The sequence below is a fragment of the Panthera pardus genome, unplaced genomic scaffold, assembly GCF_024362965.1.
Source record: "Panthera pardus isolate Hobbes unplaced genomic scaffold, ASM2436296v1 HiC_scaffold_13, whole genome shotgun sequence".
NCBI lineage: Eukaryota > Metazoa > Chordata > Mammalia > Carnivora > Felidae > Panthera > Panthera pardus.
Window position 1 is genome coordinate 50,008,248 of NW_026526688.1, and position 12,139 is coordinate 50,020,386.

At 41.4% G+C, this 12,139-nt stretch overlaps 2 protein-coding genes across 7 annotated transcripts in view; one reads left to right on the forward strand and one right to left on the reverse strand.

Annotated features, from left to right (window-relative positions):
- The window catches only part of FBXO16 (F-box protein 16), a 55,553-nt gene extending 53,024 nt beyond the window's left edge, over positions 1–2,529 (reverse strand). For 2 of the 5 annotated variants that reach the window (XM_019440884.2, XM_019440885.2), the window contains exon 1: positions 2,227–2,527. The gene's annotated coding sequence lies outside the window, so the exon portion shown is untranslated. Of the gene's footprint in view, positions 1–2,226 lie in introns of all 5 variants that reach the window. The other 3 variants (XM_019440882.2, XM_019440881.2, XM_019440883.2) reach the window with 3 other exon arrangements.
- A 3,065-nt stretch (positions 2,530–5,594) lies between these two features.
- FZD3 (frizzled class receptor 3) overlaps positions 5,595–12,139 on the forward strand; it is a 105,734-nt gene continuing 99,189 nt past the window's right edge. For both annotated transcript variants that reach the window (XM_019440886.2, XM_019440887.2), the window contains exon 1: positions 5,595–5,739. The gene's annotated coding sequence lies outside the window, so the exon portion shown is untranslated. The remainder of the gene's footprint in view (positions 5,740–12,139) is intronic.

Genomic DNA, 12,139 nt, shown 5'->3' on the forward strand with positions numbered 1-12,139 from the left:
ACAAAGCATGGTCTCAGAGCCTAGATCCGCCCAGTTAAAAATTACATATTTCTTTTTGTATTGTTCTTATTTATGTCTGACCTTTTTTCTCTTTAAACCAGTTGTTATTTTTAATCTTTTTTTTGAGGGCCATAAAGATATTTGAGAATATGATAACAGCTAGGAATCCTTTCTGTAGAAAAATGCACATGAATATAACATTTTGCTTACCCCAGGTGAAAAATTCCTGCTGTAAGCTGAGAACTTTCCAGTTTGTATAGGAAACAAGCTAGGTACAATTTCTGAATTAGGGCAAAGTAACTTCTCTTGGGCCTCCCTAAGGCCCTGCACTGGCTATTCTCTTTTTCCTGGTGCCTAACAGCTAGAAATTATTTAAATTAGCTTCTCTTCAATTAACTTGGCTTTAAGGAGATAGGTCTGGCCAGGAGAAACAGCCCTCTTGGTAATACAGTTCTGCTGAAGCATTCAAATGGGGTTGTCCTGCCCTTGCCTTCATCATTATCCTTTTGTGTTTTTTTCCTCCTCCCGCAGTATACATATCTGCATGCACACACATGTTCATGGTATAAACACTCAGTACTATTACAAGACAGACACTTGTATATAACATGCACAAGAAATAACTATCCCCACTCTTTCAGCAAGACAAAGCAAGTTGTCTTCCTCTCCTTCCACATATAAAGCTTGCTGTTTTGTGTGTGTGTGTGTGTGTGTGTGTGTGTGTGTGACCTCTTTCTACCTTAATTGCCATCCTGGAATGTTGACCTTTAAGTTTTCTTTGAATAAAAAGGAAGATAGGGGGTCTTTGGCCCTAACCCCCAATGTATGGTATGGTTCTAGTTCCATGTCCAACAGCAAGGATGGGTCCTCTGGTAAAGTTACAGTGGTCACAAATCTCCAATCCCATTTTCTGAGCCATTCTTCACACTGTCACCATTATTCAATTATACTAAGGACCTATTAGCCCTGAGTTAGGGGGTACAAAGATAAGAGTCTCTGCTTTAATATACCATGCAATCTACTGTCAGAAAGGGTTGCTTTTTTGTTTTATTTTTTATAAATAAAAATTGTATGTAATTAAGATGTACAACTTAATGTTTTGGTGTATGTTTATATTGTGAAATGATTACAAAGTATTATTCATCCATCATCTCCCATAGCTACCATTTGTGTGTGTGTGTGTGTGTGTGTGTGTGTGTGTGTGTGTGGTGAGAACACTTGAGATCTACTCAGTAGGTTTCAAGTATAAAACATTATTATTAATTATAGTCACCATGCTGGACATTAGATCTCCAGAACTTACTCATCTTATAACTGAAAGTTTGTACCCTTTGATCAATGTTTCCCCATTTTCCCCATCTCCCAGCCTCTGGTAACCACCAATCTACTAATGGAAGTATTTTTTGAAGGACCAGTTGATTGTGTCACTTTTCAGCTCAAAAACCTTCAGAGGCTCTCTGAGGGCTACAGCATAACCAGACTCCTTAGCAAGGAAGTCTAGGTCCACTAAGAATTTACCTCAATTGACCTTTTCAGCCTCATCTCCCAGCCCCTCACACCGTGCACTATCCGCCCAGACACACTGAGCTTTGGTACAAAACAACTAGTACAAAATTCTGAGGCTTCTTGGCTCATGTCATTTTCTTACATTGCTCACATGAATCTGAATCCCAGTACTACATAATTGGTACTCAAATATTGGTTAAATCAACTGAATGAATACAATAGTGGGGAAGCAGTTTAAAGACGAAAACTAATAGGAATGTAGGATAAAACTCAGAACATTATGAATTGAGCACTGGAATTATACTCAAGGTTATCGGATTTTTATTTGGAATACACAGAGAATAAGATTGAGTTTCTCTGCCAACACACAACTCATTGTGCACTGCAGTATCATCAGAGAAGATCTCAGATAGTATCAGGAAATTATCAGGCAACAAGGTATAGTCAGATTTAAATACGAATTCATCTTTCATTCAACTGGGTAGAGACTAAGCAAAAACTATACTGCAATACAAAGAGCGAGTGTTTGCTAGGTATAGAAATAATTGTTGTTGTTAATTTCGCAAGTACGAGGCATCTGGTACTTTAACTGCAGCTGAAAACGGAGCGAAATGTAATCCCCAGGAACACTAACAAGGCTTGTGAGAGGCCCAGGAGGATCTTAGAATGGAGCTCTCAAAAAAGTCTCCATCTTTTTCATGCACTGCCCACTGCTCTCACCTCTTTAGCTCATCTCCTTCTTCAAGCCTCAAGCTCTGGTGTTGCCATGGCAGCTTTTCCTTTGACTCTGTCCAGCCCCCACCCTTCTTTCCAGTCAGTAGTCCAATCACCATCTATAAATCCTTTCGCTGGCATCCGGGGTCTCTTAGGCAACAATGTGTGGTCTCTTGATTGGCCAAGAGATTCAGAAGGGCTGGCTCCAAAATTGGGCACACGGATAAAATTAAAAAGCAAGAGCGCAAGAGGTTGGGAGGGGCTGCAATCTCCCAATATAATGCTGGGAGGAAAATGCATCTGATCCTGAAACAAACAGAATTGACAGGCACTCAAGACATATTTGTGTTCCAAATCAGGACAACCAACTGAGCATGCCCAATTATATTTCTCTGGTCATTCCGAGGCTCCGAAATGCAAACTCCACTTTTCCAGGTTTTAAGAGTGGCCAACAGGTAAAAGAGGGTAGGAGGAAAAAGAATTCGCGACTGGTTCAATTAAAGAAAAGCACCTGCAAAAGGAAGTGGGAGGACATGGGAAAATTGCCCAACACACAAATTCACAAATGCTTCATCCTGAATTTCAAGAGGAATTCAGGCTGACTGACAGATACACCGGAGAACCAGCAGATGGCATGGCTTAATAAGAATAACTCCAAATTTAGAAAATTTTACAATCCAGTCTAATTAAATTTATTGAGTACCCACCACGTAATAAAGGGCAGGGTGAGAACACAAGGATAAAAAAATGAGGAAGACTGGAAGATGCAATGTGTAAATACCTAATATAAGGCCCACACTGATAACTGTTGTGATAGAACTATTAACAAGTGCTAGAAAACAACCAAAAATTCAAAATTTCAGAAGGAGCTCCATGATAAATATAAAGCAGTTCCTATGGGCAGCAAGCAAAAACAACAACCAAAAAATCCCAAAAACAAACACAAAACAAAAAAACCCAAAACTTCACTACCTTACATTTCTAAAATAGATAAGAATATATTCTCCTCCAACTTAAATGTAAACCTATGTTTGTATTGTGTTTTGTAGTTTTGAAATCGGCAACATTTGCATACCTCCAGCTTAGGAGAGTGAAGCTCATAGAGATTGTTGCTTTCCTTGACTTAACAAAGGTCTGTGAGTGGCCAAACTGAAATTAGAACCCAGGTTGTTTGAATTCCAGCTTTGTGGTTTTTCCACATGATCAGGTTGTATATAAATGAGTAAACAAAGCCTTTGGTGGGGGGTGGAGACCTCGGGGGAGGTAGTAGATGCAATACTAAATTACCATGTGCAGCATTGCCAGTTAACATTTATGGTTTCAAAATGGGTTCATCAAGAGACCAGTTTTAACAACATTCCGTTTGAGTGCTGTGTCTCTCTGCGAAGTTCTCACTCATTAAAGACTTTCTATTGGTGGTTACAACATGGAATGAAAGAGAGATGGGATAAAAGAAACCATCTCATGTTATCCCTGTTTAATTTGAATAATCTTATACGTGAAAATAAGCTCCCTTTTGACTATCCTCTCAACCAGCACTCTCTAGGCTTCCTCTTGTCTGGCACCTTATCATCTAACTGAAGACACTCCTTACCTTCTGTTCTGAATGACAACATTCAGGCTATATTCACAGTGAGCACATCAGTTCAATGTCTGAAATACTTCAACATTACTTCAAATATAAAGAAAAATGTAGAGACTACATAGAAACACCCTTGTAACCCCACCAAAAATTTAAAAAATATTAACATTTTCGTTTCATGTGTGTGATTAACTGTTGAAGCCCCCTTTTGTACATTTTCCAGATCTTATTTCCCTCCCTGCTTGCCTAGAGGCAACCACCATCTATGAAATTGGTGTGTAGCCTCCTTTTCCAGTTTTTATGCTTTTTATAGATGCATGTTTGATCTCAAACAATATGGCTGTTTTTAAAGCGATACCATAATTTACATATCTTGTAGTTCACTTTTTTCAATGTTATATTTCTGAGATTTAATCATGTTGACACACACAGTGATAATTTCTACATCACTCTCACTTCCCATGTGAGCTATGATATGTCCTATGCCTCACAGTTTTCACAGGATGGTGTGTAAATTGCATAAAAGTACATCTAGCTGCACATCTTCAGAGGTTCTGCAGGGACAAGGGATGTGGAAGTACATACCGCATACAGATTTTCACATACACTATTTGCCTCCTCACTCCTCCTCAGTAGAGCCAGTGTTGGCTCAACAGGACACACTGTCTTGCTTAGAATCAGCCTGAGGATCAGTATTACTTTAAAAAACAAACAAAAAACCAAAACTGTTACTGCACAAGTATTTACTATGAAAATTGAAAATGTTGCTTCATATATTAATTTTTGCTTTTCCCCATAGCTCACCTTCTGATGTTAAACTATATTTATGGCTGCCTAAGCTCAATACTCATTGCTTATTTAACACTTATTCAGTGCCTTTTAAAAACTGTGATAAAATACACTTAACACAAATTTACCATTTTAGCCATTGTTTAAATGTACAGTTGAGTAGTGGCAAGTACATTCACATTGTTGTGCAACAGGATCAATATACTTTAAGTTCCATGGCTATCAACAGAACAAGATGATGCCTATTAAGTCTAGCTTGAAATGGGACGAAAAGGAAAACAGTATAGTAAAAAAGAACTGCCTGGCCTTGAATGAATCCAGACTTTTTCTTAAAAAGCTGTGTGACTTTGGATGTCATTTAACCCTTCTGAGTGCTATTTTCCTCGTCTGAAAAATGAGAGGTTGAGTTTAGATGATCTTTAAGAACTCTTTCAGCTCTGAAATGGCTTATGTAGAAAAAGATGGGAAATGATACCAATAACCACAATCTCCACCTGTGCACTAAGGTGCTGGCAAAGGGGATATAAACTGCTCCTAGGCTAGAATCTTGTCTAGTCTGTTGTTTAAGCGTGAAGCTCTGCAACAGGTCAGATGCCTACTCCTATCTGCACCCAGTGCCACCCTCAACACCTGTATTCCTACTCTTGACCACCTTCAACCCCGGATCCCTAGGTCAGCACCCTCGTTCGTAGAACAGGTTTTGGTGGTCTTGCAATAACAGAATTCCCAGTTTGGATAAGAAGAGTCGCCACGCTTTTTCAGCGGGGGAGGGAGGGCTTTGCAAAGAGGGCTGAGCGCATTTCAGAGAAACGCTTCCAGAGCTCGAAACCACTCCGCCGGAGCGGGATAACTAGCACAAGGCGTCCCCCAAACACGAGGCAGAGACCGGCCGAGAGCTCCGAGCCGGCACCTCCAAGTGGGTCTCAAAATGGGAGCGTGCGGCCGAGTGTGCGCAGCGCGCCTGCGCCGTGCGTGCGCGCGCGCGCGCTCGCTCCCTGGGCCGCGCGCTCTGGCGCTCCCAAAAGCTCGCGGTTGCTCCGAAGCGGCGCGCGCGTCGGCGGTCCTCGCTGGCTCCGTTTACCTGAGGGACCCGTGGCCGCCCCCGGCCGGCGCTGAACCCCCCTTGGAGCCCGGCCCCGAGATGTGAGGTGAGCGACGAGGCGAGCGGTTCCCCAGTCCCTCTTAGCTGGAAAAGGGCGCGGGGAGTGTGGGGAATGAGGAGGTGCCGCCGCGGCTGCCCGCTCCTCTGCCTAACCCTGTGCTGAGGAGCCACCAGCAGCTCCGGCACCTCCTCCTCCTCAGGGATCGTTATTCTCGTCGCGGCCAAAACAAAAGCCTTCGGCGCCAGGCTGTGGCGGGGCGTCGGAGGGGCTCCTTGGGACCGACGGCGGGCCTAGGGGGTGCGGAGGAGCCGAGTTTGGGGTGAGGGCTGAGGTGGGCAGACGCCCGGGAGATTATTAACCCTCTGTGTCCTAAGCCCGCGCTGGGCAACCTGTGCGAGTGTGGACCGCGGCTCCCCTTCCGCCTCCCCCTTGCCCAAATCCTTGGTGGAGGAGGGCGTCTGCGATAGGCGCCCGCTCCCTGGGTCGGCGCCGCGGGGGCGTGTGGCGCTCCCCGCTCGCCGGAGCGTGGGTGGAGGACGCGGCGGCGGCCGGGGGGAGGACAATGCATCCAGGGCTCTGGCGCCCTGGGCGTCTGGGGCCGGCCGGAGACCCACGTTAGAATTGCTTCAGGTTTAGATGTTGTGTTGGCATTTGGCCGACCTCTTCTTTCCAGTGCCTAAAAGTTGTCCCCTCCATCCCATCAGTTTGCAAAGTCTGCGCTCCCTCCCCAACGCTTCCCCCAGCTGCCCTCTTTTATGCTAATGTGCATTTGCCGTGGGGGTACTGCTGGGTAATTAATAGACGGCCTCGCAAATAAAGGTGCTGTAAAAACGTTTCAAGACATTTTAACATCTTCCTAGAGGCTCGTTAAATCTCAGGAGACTTGGAGTTAGGCGGCTCCTCTCTAGGAGAAAGCTTTTTCTTTTTTCTTTCTTTTCTTTCTTTCCTTTTTTTTTTTTTAAGAACAAAAGCGCATGCCATCAATTTAGGCACGGGATAGATTTGAAGTTGAAAGTTACCTACTCAATAAAAGAAATCCAATTTTTTCCCCTGTATTAAAATTAAATTTTTAATTTTGGTTCCCTAAATTTGGGCAGATGCAGCAGCAGAGCAGACTAACAGCTATAAAAAATAAAAGTATCTTAAAATCTTATTTCATAAAAGTAGCTTTGATAGACCTGTAATGTTTATTTATGGGAATTGGGTTACTTTGCAAAGCCAACACCACAAGAGCAAGGAAACAAAGACCTGACTGACATGAGGGATGTTACCTCCCTCTTCAGCCTCTTTTAGTCTTCAGTGGTGTGCTGACAGTCTAAGGAATAGACAAATCCTTAATTCTGTTATTAAGAAGAAAGATAATGCTTTCCATACATACTTTTAAGCAAATCAATACTGTCTTTTTCCTCCAGGGGAAAAAAAACAAGGCATTTACGTGAACTACTAAGCCACAAGCCGCCACAAAAAGGCAAAAAGATTCAGAATTAGGGAGTGTAGGAAAGAGGTGTGAAAGCTTAACTGGGCTGGCTTGGAAGGATGGAGCTCAAGATTTAATTAAGATGCAGCCCTTTTCTTACCCTGTTGCCGTTTATTTAGTGCAATAACATGTTCCTCCTCAGCCCCCCAAATGTTTTGAAACTATTAGGAGAGTAAGTAAATAATAAAACCTACCATCCTCCCTTTCCTTTCCTACTTTTTTTTTTTTTAAAATCTCATCCACTTACTAATATTCTCTACCTCTACACCTCTTCTAAATCTGTAAGAGTGTCCCATTAATAGAAGAAATGACTGTGAGCTCTATCATTCATTTCCCCATTTTAGCTGCTGTATTCCTTTGAGCTTTATTTTGTGCTTTGGGCATTTATTTAGGTGGGTTTTTCTTGGGAGTTCCATGATTGAAATATTTGAAGTAGGGAATGTTGAGAGCAACTTAATAAAGTGCACATTCTTCCTTTGTATTGTACAGCGTGGAAGGCTTTGCCATCAGAGAAGGAGAAAGGAGTTTAACTCATAATAAGTCCTCTGTTTCCCATTTGGCTTCAGGAAAAACTCTACCCATCTTAAATTTCATATTAGTTTGTTAGTAAAACTATCAGATTGTATACTCAAAAGTAATTCTGAGCATATTAATTTGTTGATGTTAGGCTGCTGTTGATTTTATTTTCTTTAGGAGACATGTGGTACATCTTTACTTTTCACAGAGGTGATGTTGTCTTCATGGTATTTTTAACCCCAAAAACTCTAGAACTATGGCTACTTAAAGCTGTAGCTGCCCACATAAAAGAGCAATAAATCAAATAAAAAGAATGATTTGGAAAGTACATGTTGAAGAAATTATTCAATATAGATTTGGAAAAAAAAGTAACAACTCTTTACTGGCCAGGAAAGAGGTTTTAACTGAAATCCTGGTCTTTAAATTTTATCTTACTGAAATAATTTTATAGCCAAAGCATACAAACCATACAACCTTGCTAAGGGAAAAATCGGGCTTATATTAGAGTTTTCTGATTAATAGATTTTTTTTAATTTATTTTTTTTATTTTTAAAATGTTTTATTTATTTTTGAGACAGAGAGAGACAGAGCATGAACGGGGGAGGGTCAGAGAGAGGGAGGCACAGAATTTGAAACAGGCTCCAGGCTCTGAGCTGTCAGCACAGAGCTCGACGAGGGGCTCGAACTCACGGACCGTGAGATCATGACCTGAGCCGAAGTCGGCCGCTTAACTGGCTGAGCCACCCAGGCGCCCCATGATTAATAGATTTTAATTGGAAGAGGAAACTGGGCTAGAATTTCAATATGATTTTTTTTTTTTTTTTTTTCAGAATCTGGCCATCTTTTAACTTCTCCTTTTTTTAAAGATTTAATTAAAAAAAAATTTTTAAATTGTTTTATTTTTGAGAGACAGACAGAATGTGAGCAGGGGAGAGACAGAGAGGGAGACACAGAATTCGAAGCAGGCTCCAAGCTGTTGGCACAGAGCCTGACATGGGGCTCGAACTCATGAGACATGAGATCATGACCTGACCTGAAGTCGATGCCTAATCTGAGCCACCCAGGTACCCCTGGATTTAAAAAAAAAAAAAAAAAAAAAACTCTATACCCAATGTGGGGCTTGAATTCACAACTCCAAGATTAAGAGTCACATGCTCTACCCACTGAACCAGGCAGGCACCTCTTTAACTTTCCATTTGGTTTTCAAGTTGGTTGTAAAAGCTTTTCCGCTTTCTTTAGACTGTATTTTGATGTCTACCATTCATTTTGATTTTGAACCTAAATGTATTGGTTTTTCCTGTTTGGGTTTTTAAACCCTGTCATCACTGAGCACATTGCATGATTAGGTTATTTGTGGCACACATGGACTTTAAAAATTAGATGAAATAGACCTGAAAAGAAATCCTCATTCTGAGATTAATAGGAATTGAGCCCCTATGAGTTAAATATGAAGCTATATAAACTCAGCAACCAGGAAACAAAATTTTGAGACTGAATTTATTTTTTAGATAATAAGATGTGGAAAACAAATGGCCAAAGGACATATGGATTTTAGGAAAAGGAAAGTAACACTTAGAACAGTGAATATGCTTTGAGTGTATATTTTCTCTAACAATACAGTAATTTTCCTTGGAGGCGGAACTTCATTATCAAGAAATAGTCATTGCTGGTCTTGCAGTGCATTCTTGGGAAACTGAAAGAAGACAAAGAATATCCCTCCTGTTCCCACTGTAGCCCCTGTGTGTGAGACAACCTTGGGATGGTATTTCTGAATTGGAAATGCAAAACGTTGTGTATACATATAAGGTGTCAAGAAAATTAAATCTGAACTGAGAATGATGAAATGGATCACTTTATTTACAGACAATGTGAATTGAAATAGAATTACTGAACATAATCTTTTGCGGGACCCTCTTGACAGCCCTCAGGGCCTACTTTGTCAGTATTTCTGGATTCAGTCTGCTTTCCTCTTCAGTTGCCGCATCCTGCTTTTCCCACCTGTGTTTTTTCGGTCTGGCTTTGTAGCCAGCCTGAAAACAGCCTCCTAAAAGTTGCATCTCCTACCCCCCTCCCCTTTTTCTATTTTGAGGGGCAGAGGCAGAGGGGAGAGGGGAGAGGGGAGAGGGGATCTTAAGCAGGTTCTAAGCTCAGTGTGGAGCCAGACACAGGGCTTGATCCCACGACTCTGGGATCATGACCTGAGCCAAAATTAAGAGTCAGATGCTCAACCAGCTGAGCTATGTCAGGCGCCCCTCCTGCCCCTTTATTGCTGTTTTTCAGGACAGATACTTAGCTTATTTTATTTTAAGGGCTTTTATTTTTTATTTATTTTTTAAAAATTTTAATGTTTATATTTGAGAGAGAGAGACAGACAGACAGCATGAGTGGGGGAGGGGCAGAGAGAGAGAGAGAGAGAGAGAGAGAGAGAGAGAGAGAATCGGAAGCAGGCTCCAGGCTGTCAGCACAGAGCCTGACACGGGGCTCAAACTCACGAACTGTGAGATCATGACCTGAGCTGAAGTTGGAGCTTAACCAACTGAGCCACCCAGGTGCCCCTATTTTAAGGGCTTTTAAAATTAATATTCAAAAGAAAGCTGGTAAGATCAGATTTCTGATGTTACACTTTCATAAAAATTAGATGTGTCAAGTCCTTTTGTTTTCTAATGGAACGATAATCAAGTAACTTAGTTTTCCAAGCATCTTTCATTGCTCTCTGCAAAGAAGTGAGTGTGTGTCTTTTCCTACAAGTAGGGCATGAACAGCTATTGCTATATCACTCACTTTCTGATGAGCCCTGGCTTCTGATGGTGTTTACTCCAGTTATGTTAACTTAGCAGGTTCCTTTATTTATTTGAGATACTGCAGATTCCTGTAGTAAACAGTGTAATATCAGTAAGAATGCCAAAATGACTGTTAATCTTTGCTTAAGAGTTGCTGTTACATTGGCAGGACCTCTTTGGGTCCATGATCTTCTCTATTTTCTATAGATCTGTAACTTCAACTTACAACTTTTTCCTAAGTTGTACTTTAGGAAAACCTTAGGAAAAATCACTTTTGTTACCCACGCAATCCTGTTTAGAAGCAGTATCTCATTGTTACTAAAGAGAGATTTGGAATATATATCAAAAGTTCTTTTATTTATTAAAAATTTTTTTTAAATATTTACTTTGAATATATAGAGAGAGACAGAGCAGGAACAGGGGTGGGGAGGCAGAGAGACAGGGAGACACAGAATCCGAAGCAGGCTCCAGGCTCCAGGCTCCGAGCTGTCAGCGCACAGCCTGATGTGGGGCTTGAACTCACGAACTATGAGATTATGACCTGAGCTGAAGTTGGACACTTAACTGACCAAGCCACCAGGTGCCCCCTTTTATTTTGTTTTTTTTCTTAGTGTTTGTTTATTTATTTATTTTGAGAGAGAGAATCCCAAGCAGGCTCTGCACTGACAGTGCAGATGTGGGGCTTGATCCCATGAACCCTGAGATCATGACCTGAGCTGAAATCAAGCGTTGGACACTTTAAGCAACCGAGCCACCCAGGCACCCCTGAAGAGTTCTTTTAAAATGTGCATACCATTTGATTCAGCTGATAGGTCATCTGATTTTTTTAATATTGAAAATCAGGTGGCTGCCTGGGTGGCTTAGTTGGTTAAGCATCTGACTTCGGCTCAGGTCATGATCTCACGGTTTGTGGTTTCTGGCCCCACACAGGGCTCTGAGCTGTCAGCTCTGGATTCTGTGTGGATTTTGGATTCTGTGTTTCCCTCTCTCCCTGCCCCTCCCCCACTCATGCTCTGTCTCAAATGAATAAATGTTAAAAAATATATATTGAAAAACAGTTTTGGGGCCCCTGGTGACTCAGTTAAGTGTCCAACTCTTGATTTTCTTCAGGTCATGATCTCAGGCTTCATGAATTCGAGCCCTGCATAGGGCTCTGCACTGACAGCAGGGAGTCAGCTTGGGATTCTGTGTCTGTCTGTCTGTCTCTCTTTCTCTCTCTCAAAATAAATAAACTTAACAAAAATCAGTTTTTACTCAAACTAAATTGATCATTGTTCTTTTGCTTTTCTTTCTACCTGCAGTAGGGCATTAGAGTGTCCCCTGGCTTGTTGCTCAATTAGCAGCCAATAAATCAGTGATTCACCAATGTTTATTCTTGTTAGCCAGTCAGTACACATTTATAGATTTAGCAGAGCTAATTATTTCATACACAGAGTAATATACCATAGGTTCTTTTATAAAATCTCAGAGCATTTATTTTATTTTTTAAGTAATTGAAATAGTTTTATTCTGTGCATTTTTTTCACAAAAATGGATATATATGCTGTTTAGGAAATTGTTTTAATTTTATTTTTTACCTATTGTTACTGTCTTACCATGTCAGTAGATACAGATCTTGCTCATTATTTTTAGTGACTATGTAATATTTCACTACGTGGTTGTGCCATAGTGG